Source organism: Neolamprologus brichardi, chromosome 6 (assembly GCF_056152115.1).
Source record: "Neolamprologus brichardi isolate AB-2024 chromosome 6, ASM5615211v1, whole genome shotgun sequence".
In the NCBI taxonomy this organism is placed as follows: domain Eukaryota; kingdom Metazoa; phylum Chordata; class Actinopteri; order Cichliformes; family Cichlidae; genus Neolamprologus; species Neolamprologus brichardi.
In genome coordinates this window covers 31,413,711-31,430,080 of record NC_142109.1, presented here as the reverse complement: position 1 = coordinate 31,430,080, position 16,370 = coordinate 31,413,711, and the positions used below count along the sequence as shown (strand labels likewise).

The 16,370-nt window shown below is 38.3% G+C and overlaps 1 long non-coding RNA gene across 1 annotated transcript in view; it reads left to right on the top strand.

Annotated features, from left to right (window-relative positions):
* LOC102786964 (uncharacterized) overlaps positions 1 to 16,370 on the top strand; it is an 85,341-nt gene extending 68,971 nt beyond the window's left edge. Inside the window, exon 4 of the long non-coding RNA XR_015719192.1 lies at positions 16,348 to 16,370. This is a non-coding gene — a long non-coding RNA (uncharacterized LOC102786964). The remainder of the gene's footprint in view (positions 1 to 16,347) is intronic.

Genomic DNA, 16,370 nt, shown 5'->3' with positions numbered 1-16,370 from the left:
ATTGTTGACATATGCTGGTAGCAGGTTGTTAAACATGCAGTCTACCAACAGCATACTCAAAGTTTGGAGCTTGCAGACTTTCTATGCACAAAACAGAAAGAACAGCAGCCAGACCCTGGCGAAAAGTCGAAAAGAGGTTCTTTGCTAGAGGTGGGTTGCAGTGCAGCTTGCAGATGTACAGCTACTACAACAGGCTAAAGTACCTCATACAAGACCTTGAGTTAAATGTGTAGAATGTGGTGATGGGAATTCCAGTTCTTTTTAGAGAACCGGCTCTTTCGGCTCGGCTCACTAAAAAGAGCCGGCTCTTTCAGCCTCCAACCGGCTTTTCAGGTTGTGTTGTTACTTTAATTAATTTATTATTAACAACAATATAAAATTACGCACAAAAGAAATTACTAATGTAAAAAAAAAGTTGTTTTATTTATATATGTTTATATTTAAATATATACGGTGGCCCCTAGAGACAAAACACGTACAAACTCCAAAAAGCACGTACAAACTCCAATGTATGTACAAACTCCAAAACACATTTCTAGCGTTAACTGAACTTCCAAAACAGAGCTACCTAGATCACTTAAATTACACAATTGAAAGCTTATGTGTAGTGTTTGTGTATTTATACACAAGCACTCATATATATTCAAATTTTCATTTACCTGTTAGTACCACACATCAAATCCGGCCGTTGGTACTTCCTGGCTTGTGTAGCCACTAGGTAACAAAGCTCAACACTGCCCCTAGCATCCTGGAGCACTTCCGTTGTGTTTTGTACGTGTTTTGGAGTTTGTATATGCTATGGAGTTTTTGCGTGTTTTGGAGTTTGTATGTTTCTTGAGTTTGTACATGCTTCAGAGTTTGTACGTTCTATGGAATTTTTACATGCTTTGTCTCTAGGGGCCACCATAAATATACTAAGAAAACTTAGCAAAGAAGCTCTGCAGGAAGTTGGAATTTGCTGTTCAAATCCAAGCTAATAGGGGGAGCTCTTTATTAAATACTTACTGATGCTACAATGTGCTCCAAGGGTCAATAACAGCATAATGGAACTCACTTATGGTACTGCATTCTTTCTATTAAACAATAACTGTCAGTGACTTTGTACCGTAGTATAAACACAACATTGAAGATAACAGTTAAAAGTAACGTAACCATAAACAATAAAACAAGAACATCTAAACAGCAGCACATGTCCCAAGGCATGATGGGAGAGAACTCGCTGCTCCCCCAACACGCCACAATACTTTTATTTATTCACTCCATATAATATGTAATAAATAAATGATAAAATACAAAAACCAACTATTTATATTTCAACTTTTAACTATTTACATTTTTAGCTTTTTCCTTTTAAACAAATTTAAAGTGAAACTACACAAAACACTGCAAACCACAACACAATTAAATATAAATTATTATTTATAATAATAATTATAAATTCATTATAATTATTTATAATTATAACCCAGTGGATTGGTGTGTGTGTGTGTGTGTGTGGGTGGGTGTGTGTGTGGGTGTGTGTGTGTATGAGCTCATCTTGTGGCAATGTGTCAGTGCCACTGACCCCTGTGTTCCCCATCTGGCTGGTACACACACTCAGCCAGTAGTGACAGCTGTTCAATCAGGGGACCATCATGACAAAAGACTCACAAACATACCCCACTAAAATCACACAAACACAGTAATACACACATTCAGACATTCAAATAGACAAAAGAAAACAAATGCAGATTTGGATTTTAGTCATATTTCAGTATTCCTCACACAGCCTGTCAGAATTAAGTGAGAACATATTTCTTATTAATTACAACAATCATTGACCATTGTTAAGTAGTTCAGGCCACCAAAAACTTAGCACTGAAGTTTTTCTTATTTTTATCTGTCTCAGTTTTGGTTAGGGGATGCCAAATATACAGTACTGTGCAAAAGTCTTACACCCCTCATTTCTTTATATTTTTGTACAAATATGGAAAATAGGTGAAGATTCCCTGAGACTTTAGTACGGGCTAGAATACATCTTCTATATCTTAAGGACATCGTTTTTTAGATATGAATATATGAAAGGTACACTGTCTTTATACTGTGTAATGACTTTAGTCACTTTCAAACTATTTTGTTCATGATATTAGAGACAAGTTTGATCTCATGCCAACTATATTGGTTGAACAATACCAGCCCCTTTTATTCCATCTCATTGTACACAGTGATACCTTCATATCTCTTCTTCTTAAGCTGAAAAGACACATATGCCTGTAGACACCTACAGACACCAAGAGAATTTCCAAAGTGATTACTCAATGCCATCTGCCAACGGACAATGTCTGAACTCCTGCCAAATAAAGGTGCCACTTTTCAGCACATGCCAGTGACATGTATCACCACAGTCACATACACAAGTGAGTTGCAAGTCCAGTGCAGACAACAACATTTCTGTGAAGCAGAATAATCACTGGCAGGAACATGTTAGCATAAAACCGTAAATTATTTATAATTTCAGAAGCAAACAAGGAATGTGGTGTCATGAAACGTGACATTTGTTGTATATATCAACTTGACTTATTATGTGTAAGATATTATTATATTTTACACATTGTGTGAGTAAACATGTCATGTGCAATCATTATTCAGAAAAGTGACAACATGCATGTCGGCAGGTTTTTTATACTGTTCCACACACATGGATGGTTGGGCAGAATCACTTTCATAGTTAGGTATCATGATACCTCCCTATAGTGCAACACACCCAGCTTTCCTATAAGAAGTAGCCATTTTAGATGGTGTATTAGAAACAATATTATGCAATAAGCAAGACAAAATACTTATTTAAATTAAAAAATTTCCCTACAGCAAAAATAAATACAAAACAAAACAAAAAGCTGTAGTCTCCTCAATGACAGTTTACATCTTTTTACCTACTGTTGTGGACTTTGTTGCTCTTCTCAGTCTTTGTGGCAAATATTGCTGTAGATGTATAATGCCAGCAGCATCCTCCTGGCAATACAGGTGCAAATACAATATTTGCACCAAGGGAATTATATAATTTAGGTCAGATGATATACGTACTTAACTACCAACAGTATTTGGTAACTACCAACTACTTGCTTGGTACTGAGCTAAGAGAACTTTTGGGTACTTTATCTGTTGATGGATTATATGTCTCATTGTAATTTAATATATCACTGTCAATGCTACAGACAGGTTTATTGAAGCGGATGGGATATGGCTATGGTTCACTTTTGGTTTCTCATATCAATAATGGGAGCTGCATCCAACAAACCTAGCTAAAAGTCACAAATATATCATCTGAATTCAAAGAGTGATCTTATAGATGACCTGATAAGATGGCTTTATGGTATTTATGCAGTTAGCACTGGCAAAGCTCGCCAAGGAGGGGTTAAATTCTGGTTTGATCTATATCAACAAATTGTTCAATATTTGCTTTTAGAGGGTTATTTATAAGCCTCTAACAGCAAATAAATCCTGCATTCTCATCCAACATGTTCTCTCTGCTCTGTATATGCCTCTCACTCCACTACTCGCTTCCACAGGAGACCTTACTGGAAGCACTGAGGAATAAAAGACTTTCCGTAAAATATGAATTAATACCTTCTCCTCGGTTAATATTTAACACCACTTAAACTTACAGCTTCCCACTGGACCTCGGTACAGAACTGTCTAGAGACTGTGGGACTGGGGGAAACAGAACAAGGGAAAGGCATGGATTAAGCCCAGGTTCAATTAACTTAGCATGGTCCCTCAGTGGTGTCCAGGGAAATCATTTTGAGTGAATAAACACATCATGCTGTCTCAATGCGGTGTTTGGTAAATAATTTGCAATATATATAAAGAGGGAATGGGAGGGTGCTAGGACAAGAAGAACATGCAAATGAAAAAGCACTCTGGAAATGTTCCCAGATGACCGCCCCGGAAAAAACTGGGCCATGATGTGTGACATGTGCATGCATGAAGGTCAGAGACTCCATCTTTACTTCTTATGCTTGACAGTGCTAATTGGAGAATAGATTTAAGACTAGATTCTTTTGATATATTATGAACATACAACATTGTATGAAAAAAATACATTTTTAAATTTAATTTTCAAATTTGTAATGATGTGCAACATCTCATATATCTCACAGAGGAATGTATTTCAATAATGATCAGTTCAGTTAAAGACCACTCAAATGCAGAATATGAGGCAGGTTTAAGGAAACCCGAACGGCTCTAAAGTCAATGCAAGAAAAATTGATTGTACTGAGTTACTTAATTTTCGCAGCTAGCGAATACTTGAAACAAAGATCACATAAGGTTATAAATAAAGAGATAGGTACAGGTACAAGACATATTCTTTTCTGAAGTGTCATACCTTGTATTAAAGTTAAGCAATGGACATAAAGTCTTTTTAAAAAGTGACAGATTAAATGTACTTGGAGGTTCAACAACACAATGATACCTTTTTAAAATTAAATACTATATGTTGCATATATCTCAATTTGGGGAAATTCTTTTATTAAAGCAGTTGAAACCTTGCTTTTTTGCTTTATTTATACAGCCCATGTATTGGTCTTTTACTGCAGCCTATTGTCTATATAGATGCTATATACATAACGTCATAGATATAAAATATGTCTATGATGGTTTATATAAAGCATTTCACAGAAAAAGCAGTCCATGTATGACAATTTATGTAATTAATGAATGGTAACAAAAATAAACTTTTATTATCACTACCCATTGCTATATTTTATTGTATACTTAAATTATCAGAAAAATTATGCCAATTCAGAAGTGCAAGTGTTAAAGTACAAATACGTTGTTACTCTACTTAAGTAATCAGTCAATCAGTAGACTATCTATACATTCTACAACACACATACATCTACTTTTTTCTCCTTACATTTTTAAAACAGACCCATTCCTTTAGGTTTAACATATTTGAGGGGAGTTATTGATTATTTTGTGTAACTGCATAGCCAGTGGACATCAAACCAATTCAGCAGTGCTTATCGCACACAAAGAAATGAAAGAGACAAAAAACTTATAATTCCTGGATCCTTTATAACACTATGCTCAAGAGTTAAAGTGGGCTGGATGAATCCAGAATTGTATTTTTGGTGCAAGTGTTCATTAATTGCACTCCTGTGCTTCACGTCAAGCTAGTGCTACAGAAAAGGAGAGAGCAATAAGGAAGTAATGTCTTTAAGTGGCAGGTAATACCACTTGCAACTTTTCTAACAGCTCGACAAATATCAGACTGCGCGGTCTCTCAAGGAGAGACGAGAATGTGAGCTAGCTTCACTCAGAGACGGAGAAAGATGTGAGGAAGACAGGACAGGAGAGGAAGAAGAGAGATTATTGTTAAAAGTAAGGACTCTTCAGTAATATTAGACAAATAGAAAATTTAAAGCTTATATACAATATATTTTTCTTGGATCTGTATTTCTGAAGTTTTTTGTTTTTCTCATTGTGAAAGATGCTTCAAAACTATAGTAGCATACTAACATTGTGTTTCTCAAAGGTTGCATCTAGTGCAGCTACATTGGTTAGTTTGCAGTATTGTGATGAAGGTAACAGAAATGCAATATGTTCGACTGGTGTAGAACAGCTGTGGTGTTCATTATCAGAGTTAGTTTACATAACAGACATCAAATTAAATTTAAGCTGATGATGCTGATTAGATTCCCTCACTGTGTTCCACCTTTTATACTAGCTTTATACTGTCTAGGGGTGGGAGATCAGACGTGATAGCTCATGTAACATCTGCTTTTATCTTGTTAAATTCATATGGCTAAATCCACAAACACCAGCAGCACAGTCAGTTGATCACAGCCTGTAGACAAAATCTATTGGAACTCACAATACAGTTATTGTGACTTAAGTGACCTATGCTGCACCACTATACCAGATCTTCAGGTTCCCCTGATTCCTACTTTAACCCCTGACTATACTTAGTGTCCTCTTTGGGTGTGGAAGCAAAGTCCCACATTTAAAATATAGGCAACAGAAAATAAAGACATTTTTCTATTTCCAAGATGAGTTCATTCATCTTCTTTTAATATTATTTTATTACTATATTAATATGACATGAGGTTGGCTTGGAAAACAAAAAGCCTGACTGACATGTTCTTCAACAAGATTTTTTTGTACGTTGAGTACATTTCAGAGTAACATAGTAAAATGTGAAAAATTGTAAAATATATATTTCAAGTACATTTCACTTTTTCATTTTCACTTGAGCAAAGATTCAGTTCTTCAATTTTGTACCGGGGACTTTTTAACACAACTATCTACTTCTACTTAAGAGATGAAAGTCGGTATTTTGCCAGCTCTATGACAATCTGATAATAATACCACTAAAGTAAACCAGCTATTGTGAGATTTAACCTCCTAAGACCCAAACTCTTCCATGGCATGCATTTTTAATTTCTCTTTGATAATTCCCATATGGAAAAGAAATAGTAAAAAACATATATGATTTACTCATGAAAGTGGCCACTTTCTCATTACTTTCATATATTTTTTTAGTAAGTATACAAAACATACAAGTTTCATTATATAATTTTTCAAGGGATCTTATATGTGTTTTCACTCTTGTATGCTTTTCATACAAGTTTCATACAAGACAGATAAAAACTTTATAAGATTTATATATATATCTTTTCCATATGGGTTGGTCACATTGGGACCTGATGAATGTAAAAACAAAGAATTACCAGATTTTTTTTTACCTGATTTTTGTTTCTAAGAAAAATGAGAGCCACATATGAGGATATTTGTTTTAAATTTCGATAGAACAGTAGCAGTGTAATGTCCTTGTAAGTGGATATCAGGCCATTGTTGAGCAAAATTTAGTATTTTGGTCTAAATAACCCAAAATGTGATGTCCACATATGTGGACGGCAGGTCCTAGGAGGTTAAGAGACTTAAGACTTAAGCACCAAACTTGAAATATTAATGTGATAGTCAACTTAATAGGTTAAGGATTTTTTCCCAAACTTTTTTTTCAGCATGATCATGGAGGTCAGCCAGTAATGCTGCAGCTGGTGTGTTAAGGCACTGAAGCCAAGGTACTTGTGTATAACAGGGAGACATGGGTGGCATCATGACATCATACTATGCCCCAGGATGTGAACATGCTGCGTTTAACCCAATCCCAGATAATTCTGATGACATACTGTAGTGTAAAGAAAGTCATTATTGTCTCATCATGATCCAAGTCTACAGCAGCACAGTGGGGCTTGCTCAGTTTTCCCCAAGGCCTAGCAGATCATTTGGAGAGACAAAAGTAGCATAAAGTGTAAAGGAGCCATGCAGAAAGCTGCTGGAAGCCATTCTATTGGAGTGGAACTTGAAGAGATCCTATTATCAGAGACACAATTCAGCTACGTTTCAAAGGTCTCTGCAACCCGCTCAATCAATACTTTGTTTCTACGGAAATCCTGCGGTCAAAAGAGCTGAGAAGTTTGGCGTGTGTGTCTTTGTGTGCATGCATAGATGTAAACGTGTGTTCATGCGCCTGCCTGTCCATTGATGTGTGAGTATTTTGTTGTACTTTTGAGTGCATGACCTTATCTTTAATGTATGGTCAGTAGTAAGCTTGTAAAATAATGTACGATTTCAAGGATTGCTGCAGAAAACGGTGCTCAAGCCTGAGGTCTTCAAAAAGAACAGAATATTGTAGGGATGTTTTTGGCTCAAGCCAACTTTGGTATAAACAGACGGTGTAAAGATTAAAGTCAGTCCCTGGGAGATCAGGCAGGCCTCCAACTGTAGCTTCGAGATTCACTTTTTGATGTTTTGATGTTTCAAAAATCGCAGATCTCAAAAGGTATTTGCAGTGATGCTGACATTAAATGCATGAGGCATCCGTATTGAATTTGCGCTCAGTATCTGCGAGGCAACAAGCCTTTGCTTTTTATTCTTCTTTTTTCCTTTTGCTAACAATTTTTCATCAAGACAGCGTTCAAAGCTGCACTGTGTTCCTTTTAAATTGTCCTTACTAATGGAAAAAATCTCAGGATTACTCTCATTTATAAAGAAATCACCCTTAGAAGATTACAGATCATTAATAAGGCTTTCTTTCAATTCCATTTCATTAACAACACACTCACCGGGAGCCCCCTGCTGCTGGGCCACTCTGAATTAACATAAACATCCTTGGACAGATGCCAGACAATTTATCCCATGCCCCGTCTTCTTGTCTTCCTCTAGCTCTTTTGTAAATGAGCCTGTGATATTCCGAGAGGAGCTCAGCCCTCTTCCATCATCGACTGGATGGGCAGATTAATATCAGTTGTTACTTTTTGCCTTTACAGTAGTTGAAGGGAGTCAAAGGAAGTTCAGACTGTTCAGTATGCCTCTTGAGCTCCCTTTGACTTATTTGATAAATCTGACTGTAACAACTACAGCTTAGAATACCAAGTTTAAACAAAAGAAAAACACACACGTACACACATGCGTTGTGAAGAAGCTCTACGTTTTGAGGTCATGGACCAAGAGCACATACTGTCACAAGTTTGAATGGATCAAAAAAACTGTGGTCACATTTTCTTTTTATCTCGGTGCATATTTCATATATTCAGTGTAAATTCATGGGTAGGTGTTGCGTGGCTATAGTATTTTACTCATAACCAAAGAATAAGAAATTGATTTAGAAAAGGGGAGCTGTGAATGATGGTGCAAGTACTGCACAGAGCTGATTTAAGCACTCTTTCCTCCTCTATAGCTTCTAGTATTTTTCTGCCTCTCTTGCCAGCAGAAGCTGAGCCAAACTCCTATTGCAAACTGGCAAAATCTTTGAAAGTCATCCAAAAGAGAAAGGTGAGCATGCATCCCACATATTGTACAGTCACTCAATATACTGCACACACACTGGGTTTCCCCTTGTTTTTTGCAAACTTGCAAGACTTAAAATTCAAAACTGTGCCTTTGAAGCATTTAAGTTTCAGTTGATTTCTAAGTTCGTGGAACTAGGCGAGATCTAGCTATGGATACAAGATGTTTTTTTTCTTATTTCTTTTAGCCTATGAAAAAGGCAGCGCAGAATATGCAAGTATCTTTTCTAATGTGGACTCATAGAAAGTATAAAAGATGGATGTAGCTACCATGACATTACCTGTTTGTTTATGAAGTCTCGATTTGAAGCCTCAAAATGAAGGTTTCAGTTGATGGCATTTTGGTAGCAAGAAACAGGCTCTGGTGAGAAGGGGTGAATCTAACTATAAAACCACTAGCTCATTGGCTAATGACTTGTAACTGACAAGATTTGCAAAATACATTTAAGAAGTGTTTATAGTAAGCCATTTTCCTTCAGCCGTCAATAACACGTGAAGTACTTTTGAAACCACAGGTATTGCTGGTTTTTAGGCACTTCAGTGTTGTTGTTGTTATTTTGACCAGAAGGCTATTTCCCTCTTTTTATTGTCTGTATCTGAGGCTGAATATGGCCTACGGGCTCCCACAGCACAACCTCTTAACACGATCAGAGGTATAAACACAGAGGTCAGAAGCAACAGACTGCTGTGACTCTAAGATCATGCACAGAACTCAAAATAAGCCAGTATGCAGTGCACATGGTCCTACTGTTTGTAAAAGAAAAAATATATATACTCATGCATCACTTTTAAATTAGGTTCATTATGATTGCTTTTTGTCATGGATCATGTAAATACAGTCATCGCAGAAATTCTTGCACCTGAACAGGGGCTCAAACCAGCAACTAGTGATTTACTAGTCAGCTGTTCTAGCGTCTGTTCTTTGTCTTGCTTATTTTTTTAACAGCTCAGTCAAATCAGCACAGGCTAGATCCAGCCCCTGTGTGAGAATCTTATTTTATTTCATTTTTTGTAGGATTCACTCTTTAACCTTGATCCATGACTCTGACAGTGAAGTCGAAAAATAACAAATAAATTCTTTGGTTAAAAGAGTAAAAGTTCATTGAGAATTATGAGATAGGAGCTATTAGTACAAATATGCCTTTTAAATAAAATGTGTGAAGTCATTGTCCGGCTTGTTACAGAGGTAATTATCTCACTAAGTGACAATTAGCAAATGTTTGTGAACTTTAGCATTTGGGAAGCTTGTTCTTTCAGACAGCATTTTCGGTACTCTTTAATAAAACCATTTATTAAATGGAACTGTTTGTTCTGATAAACTGCCCTGTGCAGAGAATAAGCATGAGCCTCACTAGCACTGGCATATCCAGGCTGGTACTGGTCAGTCACTGTGCCACCAACCTTCTACAATCACACATTTTTCCTTAGCAGAAGCTCGGACCACATACACTAACATCACATGTTTGCATTTAGTGAGACATATAAATCTGGCATACACCTACACATATATCAATCAATTTATATGTGTGTATATGTGTTCACATTGCCAATGAATGATGTGAGTTGTGTGTTATTAGGTTTACAGCCAGTGTGACCCTGGCCTGTCTGCACCAGAATCACCTGACATGAGTGGAAATATGAGCTGCCTTCTTGACCAAACACGTACACACACACATACACACGTACACACACACACACACACACAAACAATCAGCTAAGCTTGCCAAAAAAAAAGTTTTCGATAATATTAATAGCTTAGAAAATGAGCAGTGGATTTAGCAGGAGTACAATAGGGTGTGAAGGTCTGTAATGATGCAGAGGCATGAGGGAGAAGAGGAAAGAAGAATTGATATGGCAGGAAACAGAGATCTGACGCACAGAAAAGTGACCGCGACGGGAACGCGCTAGAGTAGAAGTGAAAGGCTAATTGAGGAAATTGAAGTTCGAGTAAGGGAAATGGGGAAAGAAAATAATGAAAAAGGAAGTACAGCACAGATGAAAATTAAGATCAAGATTACTTTGTTAACCAATTTGCAGGCAGCAGATGAAAATTGGCTTTTCGCATATCTTTCCTGACCCAACATTATACATGTAATTTAAGAGTTTCAGTTCAGTGCCTCCGTAAAAGGGTACACTGCCTTGATCTGGGTCCCTTTGGCAGAGTTGGTAGATAGGGTAATCTTTATTATTGCTGTGAATTCAAACTGTAAATTATTGTTTAACAGATTCTCTTCCTCAAGGCAAATCCAAAGATTTATTTATTTTTTTGTCATGGTGTGAGAAGGAAAAAGCCATAGTTAAAAGTCTGGATGTAAGATTGAGGGATATTACAGCTGAATTTAATAGCAAGGCAGAGACGACGAGCACAGATGGAGCACAGGCCACAGTAGCCGTTGTGGTTTTGCAAGTAGTGCTGTTTCAACGGCAATTGATTACCTCCAAAATCCTGGCAATGAAATGTTGTCTGTGATGTGCACAGGGCCACTGGCCTGCAGCCACTGTACTATATGACACAAAAACATGTAGGCTCACAGATGCATACACAGTCAGTTCACACACAGACACACACTCACACGCACACAGGGTTGCCAAGGTCCTGCTGGGCAGCTGAAGTTAACGCTGCAGAGTCACATGTGAGAGAGCTCACCTGGCATTCAGCCCAGATCCAACATACTGCAGTGAGGCTATCACCATCTCTCTCTTTCGTTCTCTCTGTTTAGAGATGTGCCAAGTTAGACAGTTAGCCTACACTGTTCCCCTTTGTGTCTCTGACCTCATCAGTTCACTGGAAGACCATCTCAGGTGTGGAACAATCTTAGTGTGTGCATGAGCTGCTGAACTGCACATAGCAAATTGTTCATGCTAATTAGATGAGAAAACTGATACCACTCTCATGCCTGTAGCTACAGTAGAAATGTCACAGTTATATCTCATTTAATTAATCCATGCAAAACGGGCTTAAAAAACATCAAAAACACTTCTAGCGGTACTTTCATATTAACCATACAGACATGAGACTGGCATCTGTGTTCTCATCTAGGTCTTGGCAAAAGAAGAAAATGAAAGAATTTACTAAGAGCCCAAACTGTTCTTTCAATGACTTGTGCAACTGTTGTGTTTGAGGCCTTATTAAGTAGCAAGACTAAGATCAGTTGAAATATAAATTTCAAACTTGAAACTCCTCAGGAAAAAAAGAGCCATTGTGACATTTGATGCACGATAGTCCAGACTGATGAACTGATGGCTGTTCTTTTGAGAGCAAAAAGTATAAGACCTGTCTGCCATTCCTGAATCTGTGGCATTTACAGTTTTCTCAACCTTGAAGTGTCTCAAATCTCCGACAGCATGCCACTTTGCCAAAACCGTGTCTGTAAGACTTCTGTTTACCGTTACCCAGCGTCACTCGTATCAAATGAAATGCAAAAATGCTTCGCCCACAATGCTTAAGACAAAAGAAACTCCCTTTGCGACTGTGTTTGTGAATATGTTTTTTAAAAAAGTGAATGTGCAATTTATTACTCAATACATCACGAAGATCAGCTTGGATTGAGCAATTTCTATTTGCTCCCTCACATTCAGCTATTACACGGCAGTCTCTGAGGGTGTGTGCATTCCTCCATCGATCGTATAATTCATGCTCACCTGTCACATAGTTGCATACATTTCTGCTGCAGAATGGCTTAGTATATGCCCATTTGTAACATAATGACAGAGGGATTGTAAATATCGCAGTGCAGCAAGAAAAAAGTTACACAATGCAAGTGGTAAAATAGCAGTCCTTTGGGGGAGGGGCAAGGGTATAAAACTGGAAAAAAATGAACCCACCTCTTCACTGGCTAGAAAACAAAAATCCTGCTCCAGCACAATTGGCAAGATAATGTGCCAGGTTCCGTATATGTACAAAGATATTTTTTGTACTGGAAAAAAAAATCAAAATCCAAAGCATTTAGTGTATCCTGTTTTTGAATGCCTGTGCTGTGCAATTGCAAGAGACAGAGGACAAAGGTACCTTGTAGCAATGAGCTGTTTGTGTGTGTGTGTGTGTGTGCGCCTACGTGCAAGCACATTCGTGCGTGTTACTATAATTAATCACAATTATCGGGTTGACTAATGCAGGTGCAGTCTCACTGGGAGAGGCCATTTACAAGCTCAGCAGCACAAAATACAAACTGGAAACAAAATGGTGGAAAACAGAGCACGAATACTTTCAAAAGAGTGCAAAGAGGTAAAATTTAGCGACAGGTTACCTGCTGCTTTGGAACGACAGATTTTAACTTGTGCAAATGCTAACCGATTTTCAAAGTGAAACTTTGCAGTAAAAGCAAGTTTATACAACAAGAATGCCCAACAAGGACAATTTATTTATGACGCCACATGTTATTGCAATATATAAAGCCTCCGAAAATGACAATGTAGGTCCCACTTCAAAGTGACACTTTCCATTTCTCTTTTTTTCCTCCTTATTTTTGGCAGTTTATCAAGCACAAGCACAAACTGGCACATGTCCCTTCTTCCTTGGTAGGGAAAAAAAAGCCCAACTTTTCATCAAAGCAAAAAGGGAACAAGTTAAAGTTCAGGACAACCAATTCAGGGCCAGCTTATCCTGTCTTCAGAGAGGGAAGAGAAAAAAGGGAAGGAGAGAGGAAGACGATGGTGAAAGAGAAGCAGAAGGAAAAGCGGAGGTAGAGGGGTGGGGTGGGGCTGGGGGCGTACACTGGCAGAATAAGAACGAAGGCATTCCTCGCTCCTGTTGAAACGCTAATGAGAGTCCAAATCCACTACTGCCTAATTAACCATGATACCCTGTGACATGGAGGTTGGGAGGAGGGAAGGGAATGCTGTGGGAGGGTGGCAGAAGTAATGAAGAGAAGAGGAGAGGAAAGGAAGTGGGGGAAAAGGATGAGATATGAAAAGAGGGAACAATAAAACTGGCAAAAGAAAAAGATATATGAAACAATGAGAATACGATTGGAGGGCAGGAAGAGAGAATTTAGGCTGTGTGAAGAAGATTGGGATAAGCCACAGGAGAAACAAAGGAGGAGGGAAATAAAAGCAGGAAGGAAAGGAGGTGGACTGAAACTTTTATCAGGTCAGGGAGACAGTGAGGGCAGAGAAAAAGAACGAAGCGGATGGGAGGCAATGAAGAGAATCATCCTTTTTCATTAAGGGAATAATAAGGGGTCTATGCATTTATCAGGAGTTGCTGTGTTAACTAATCCTCTCTGCTTTCATCTCCTCTCTCCCTCACTATCCATCCGTTTACATGTGGAGCATGTTAATCGATTTGCTCACAGTTAGAGTAAACACACACAGCAAAAGGAATGGATGGTAAAAGAATCATGCAGCGATGCAATGAGTGTGTGTGTAATTTGTACGTGTGAGTGTGAAGGAAAAAGGAAAAATGCGTGCCATCTTTCTTTGCCTTGCACACACATTAGAGCACATCCAGTATAGTAAACCAGCATTGGTCCATACACACATGCAGAGAATCCGTGATGGCAGTGCAGGATCTTTGGTATTCCGCAGTGCTGTGGGCTCTGTGAGCTTGGCTGTTTTTCTGACAGCTTGACCTTTTGTTATATATTCCTCCAATCACACAGTCCTAAATACTGGATTCATCACACACATACTGTACTCAGACACTTGAAACGAGCACACACACAACACACACACACACTGAAGTGCGTACAAACAATATGAAGTTTGGTCTGTGCAGAAGGAGCTTGGAAGACAATGTGTGATGGGTTATAGTTTAACTTGAGAAAACAGAAGCTGTGTCTGTGTGTGTGTGTGTAATTGTGCATGTGTGTGTCTTCTCCTGATAACCAGTACACAGTTAAATCCAACCAGGTGGCCAGTGGATTGTATGTATGTTTACCATGGAAAAATACTTTATGGGTTATGGAGTCATTTTGTCCTCTTAGTTCTCCTGTTTGTCAGCTTGCCTGTCCATCTATGTGTTTGTTGGCCTGTCTGTTCATCTGCCTGTCTTTCACTGTTTGCTGTCTGTTGGACTGTCTATCTTCCATCTGGTTGTTTGATTTTCTTTTTTTTGCCATTTCTGTCTTATTTTCATCTTCCATCTTAATATCTGTCTAATGCTCCATCCAACTGTCTTTCCCACAGTCCTTTGTCAGTCTTCATTAACTACTGGTCTTTTCTGTGGGTCTTCTTCTCTCTTCTTTTGTTGTAGTCAGTCATGGACTCTGACATGAACCTCTTCGTGACTCCCTTCCTTTCCTCCCTTTTCCCTTCTCCATAGTCCCAGTAAAAAACCTGCTGTAGTGTCTGTGAACCGCCTTAGGGGTTCTGGTTGTTGGATTGATAATGTGTGTAATAATGCCTTTGCGTTTCCTTAGCAACACCATGGAGACGCCTCACTACATTCGTGGTTTGATTCGTTGTAGAAAAAATGAACCGCTGTCAGTGGGGAGGCTCTAAATTCTGCTGTTTCATCCCCGCAGTTTGGAAAATGGTCAGTGGAGGGCGCTACAATGCAAGGGAAATGAAGAGGGCGAGGGCTGGTAGTGGAAGCAAAACAAGCCATGGGTCTCTCGCAGTGATGGAGCAATGTTTCAGTTTATACTGGGTTACTGGTGGAATCTGCTGGAGATTGAAATTAACTTCTATTGAATGGATTTCCTGCTTTCCTTCACTCCTCTTTCTGAGTCCTTCCCGATATCCATCTATCAGCTCCCTCTGTTCTGTTATTCAGTGCATGTTGGTGCTGACAGAAGTTTGCAACCCATAAGTCAATGCAGACTCCAGTGAATTGTTGTGATGGAGAGTCCTGGACTGCACCTAGAGAATTATGATCAACAATCAATAGCCATTGAAACACACACACACACACACACATACACACACACACACTCTCATACGGCTTCCATCACTTTGATGTGATTGTCACAGCACCTGTTTTTAATCAACTTCCAAGGCCACACAAACACTTTCTTAATCCTGTCTTCTGTCCACCTCTGCAGACTGAAAAGCACAGAATAAAAAAAAATAAAAGCAAGAAAGTAACCAATAAATTATTATTGATCTCCAGTGCTGGCTGCTGGACTCAGGATTGATCTCACCAGTAATTTTCATAGTCTCACCGTTTATCACCAAAACAGTTTGTATTTTTCTCCATACAGTACACGAGTTCTACGTATCAGTGCCAATCACTTATTCTATTTGTCAGAAGTACATATGTGTGATTCTCAGCAGGTGCTTGTCTGTGTGTCATTTATATGTGTGTTAGGTATTCAGATAACCTGATTAGAATGGATGCCAGGAACTAGCAGAAGGTTGAATTAGAATCCTTTGCCTTAATTAAGTAGTAAATTTAGATTAATTCTCTGATGTTAGTCTTAAACCATGAATTCTAAGGGCACTGCTCTCACTCAGTTTAATGTCTACATAATTCAAATACAGATGGTCCGATAACACCTGTACAAAGAAACAATACAGTTTAATTTTCAACAGTTCATCTTTTGACCTGATTCCCTCTCCTCACCCCTTATAGGTTGTGACAAATACCTCCCCCTC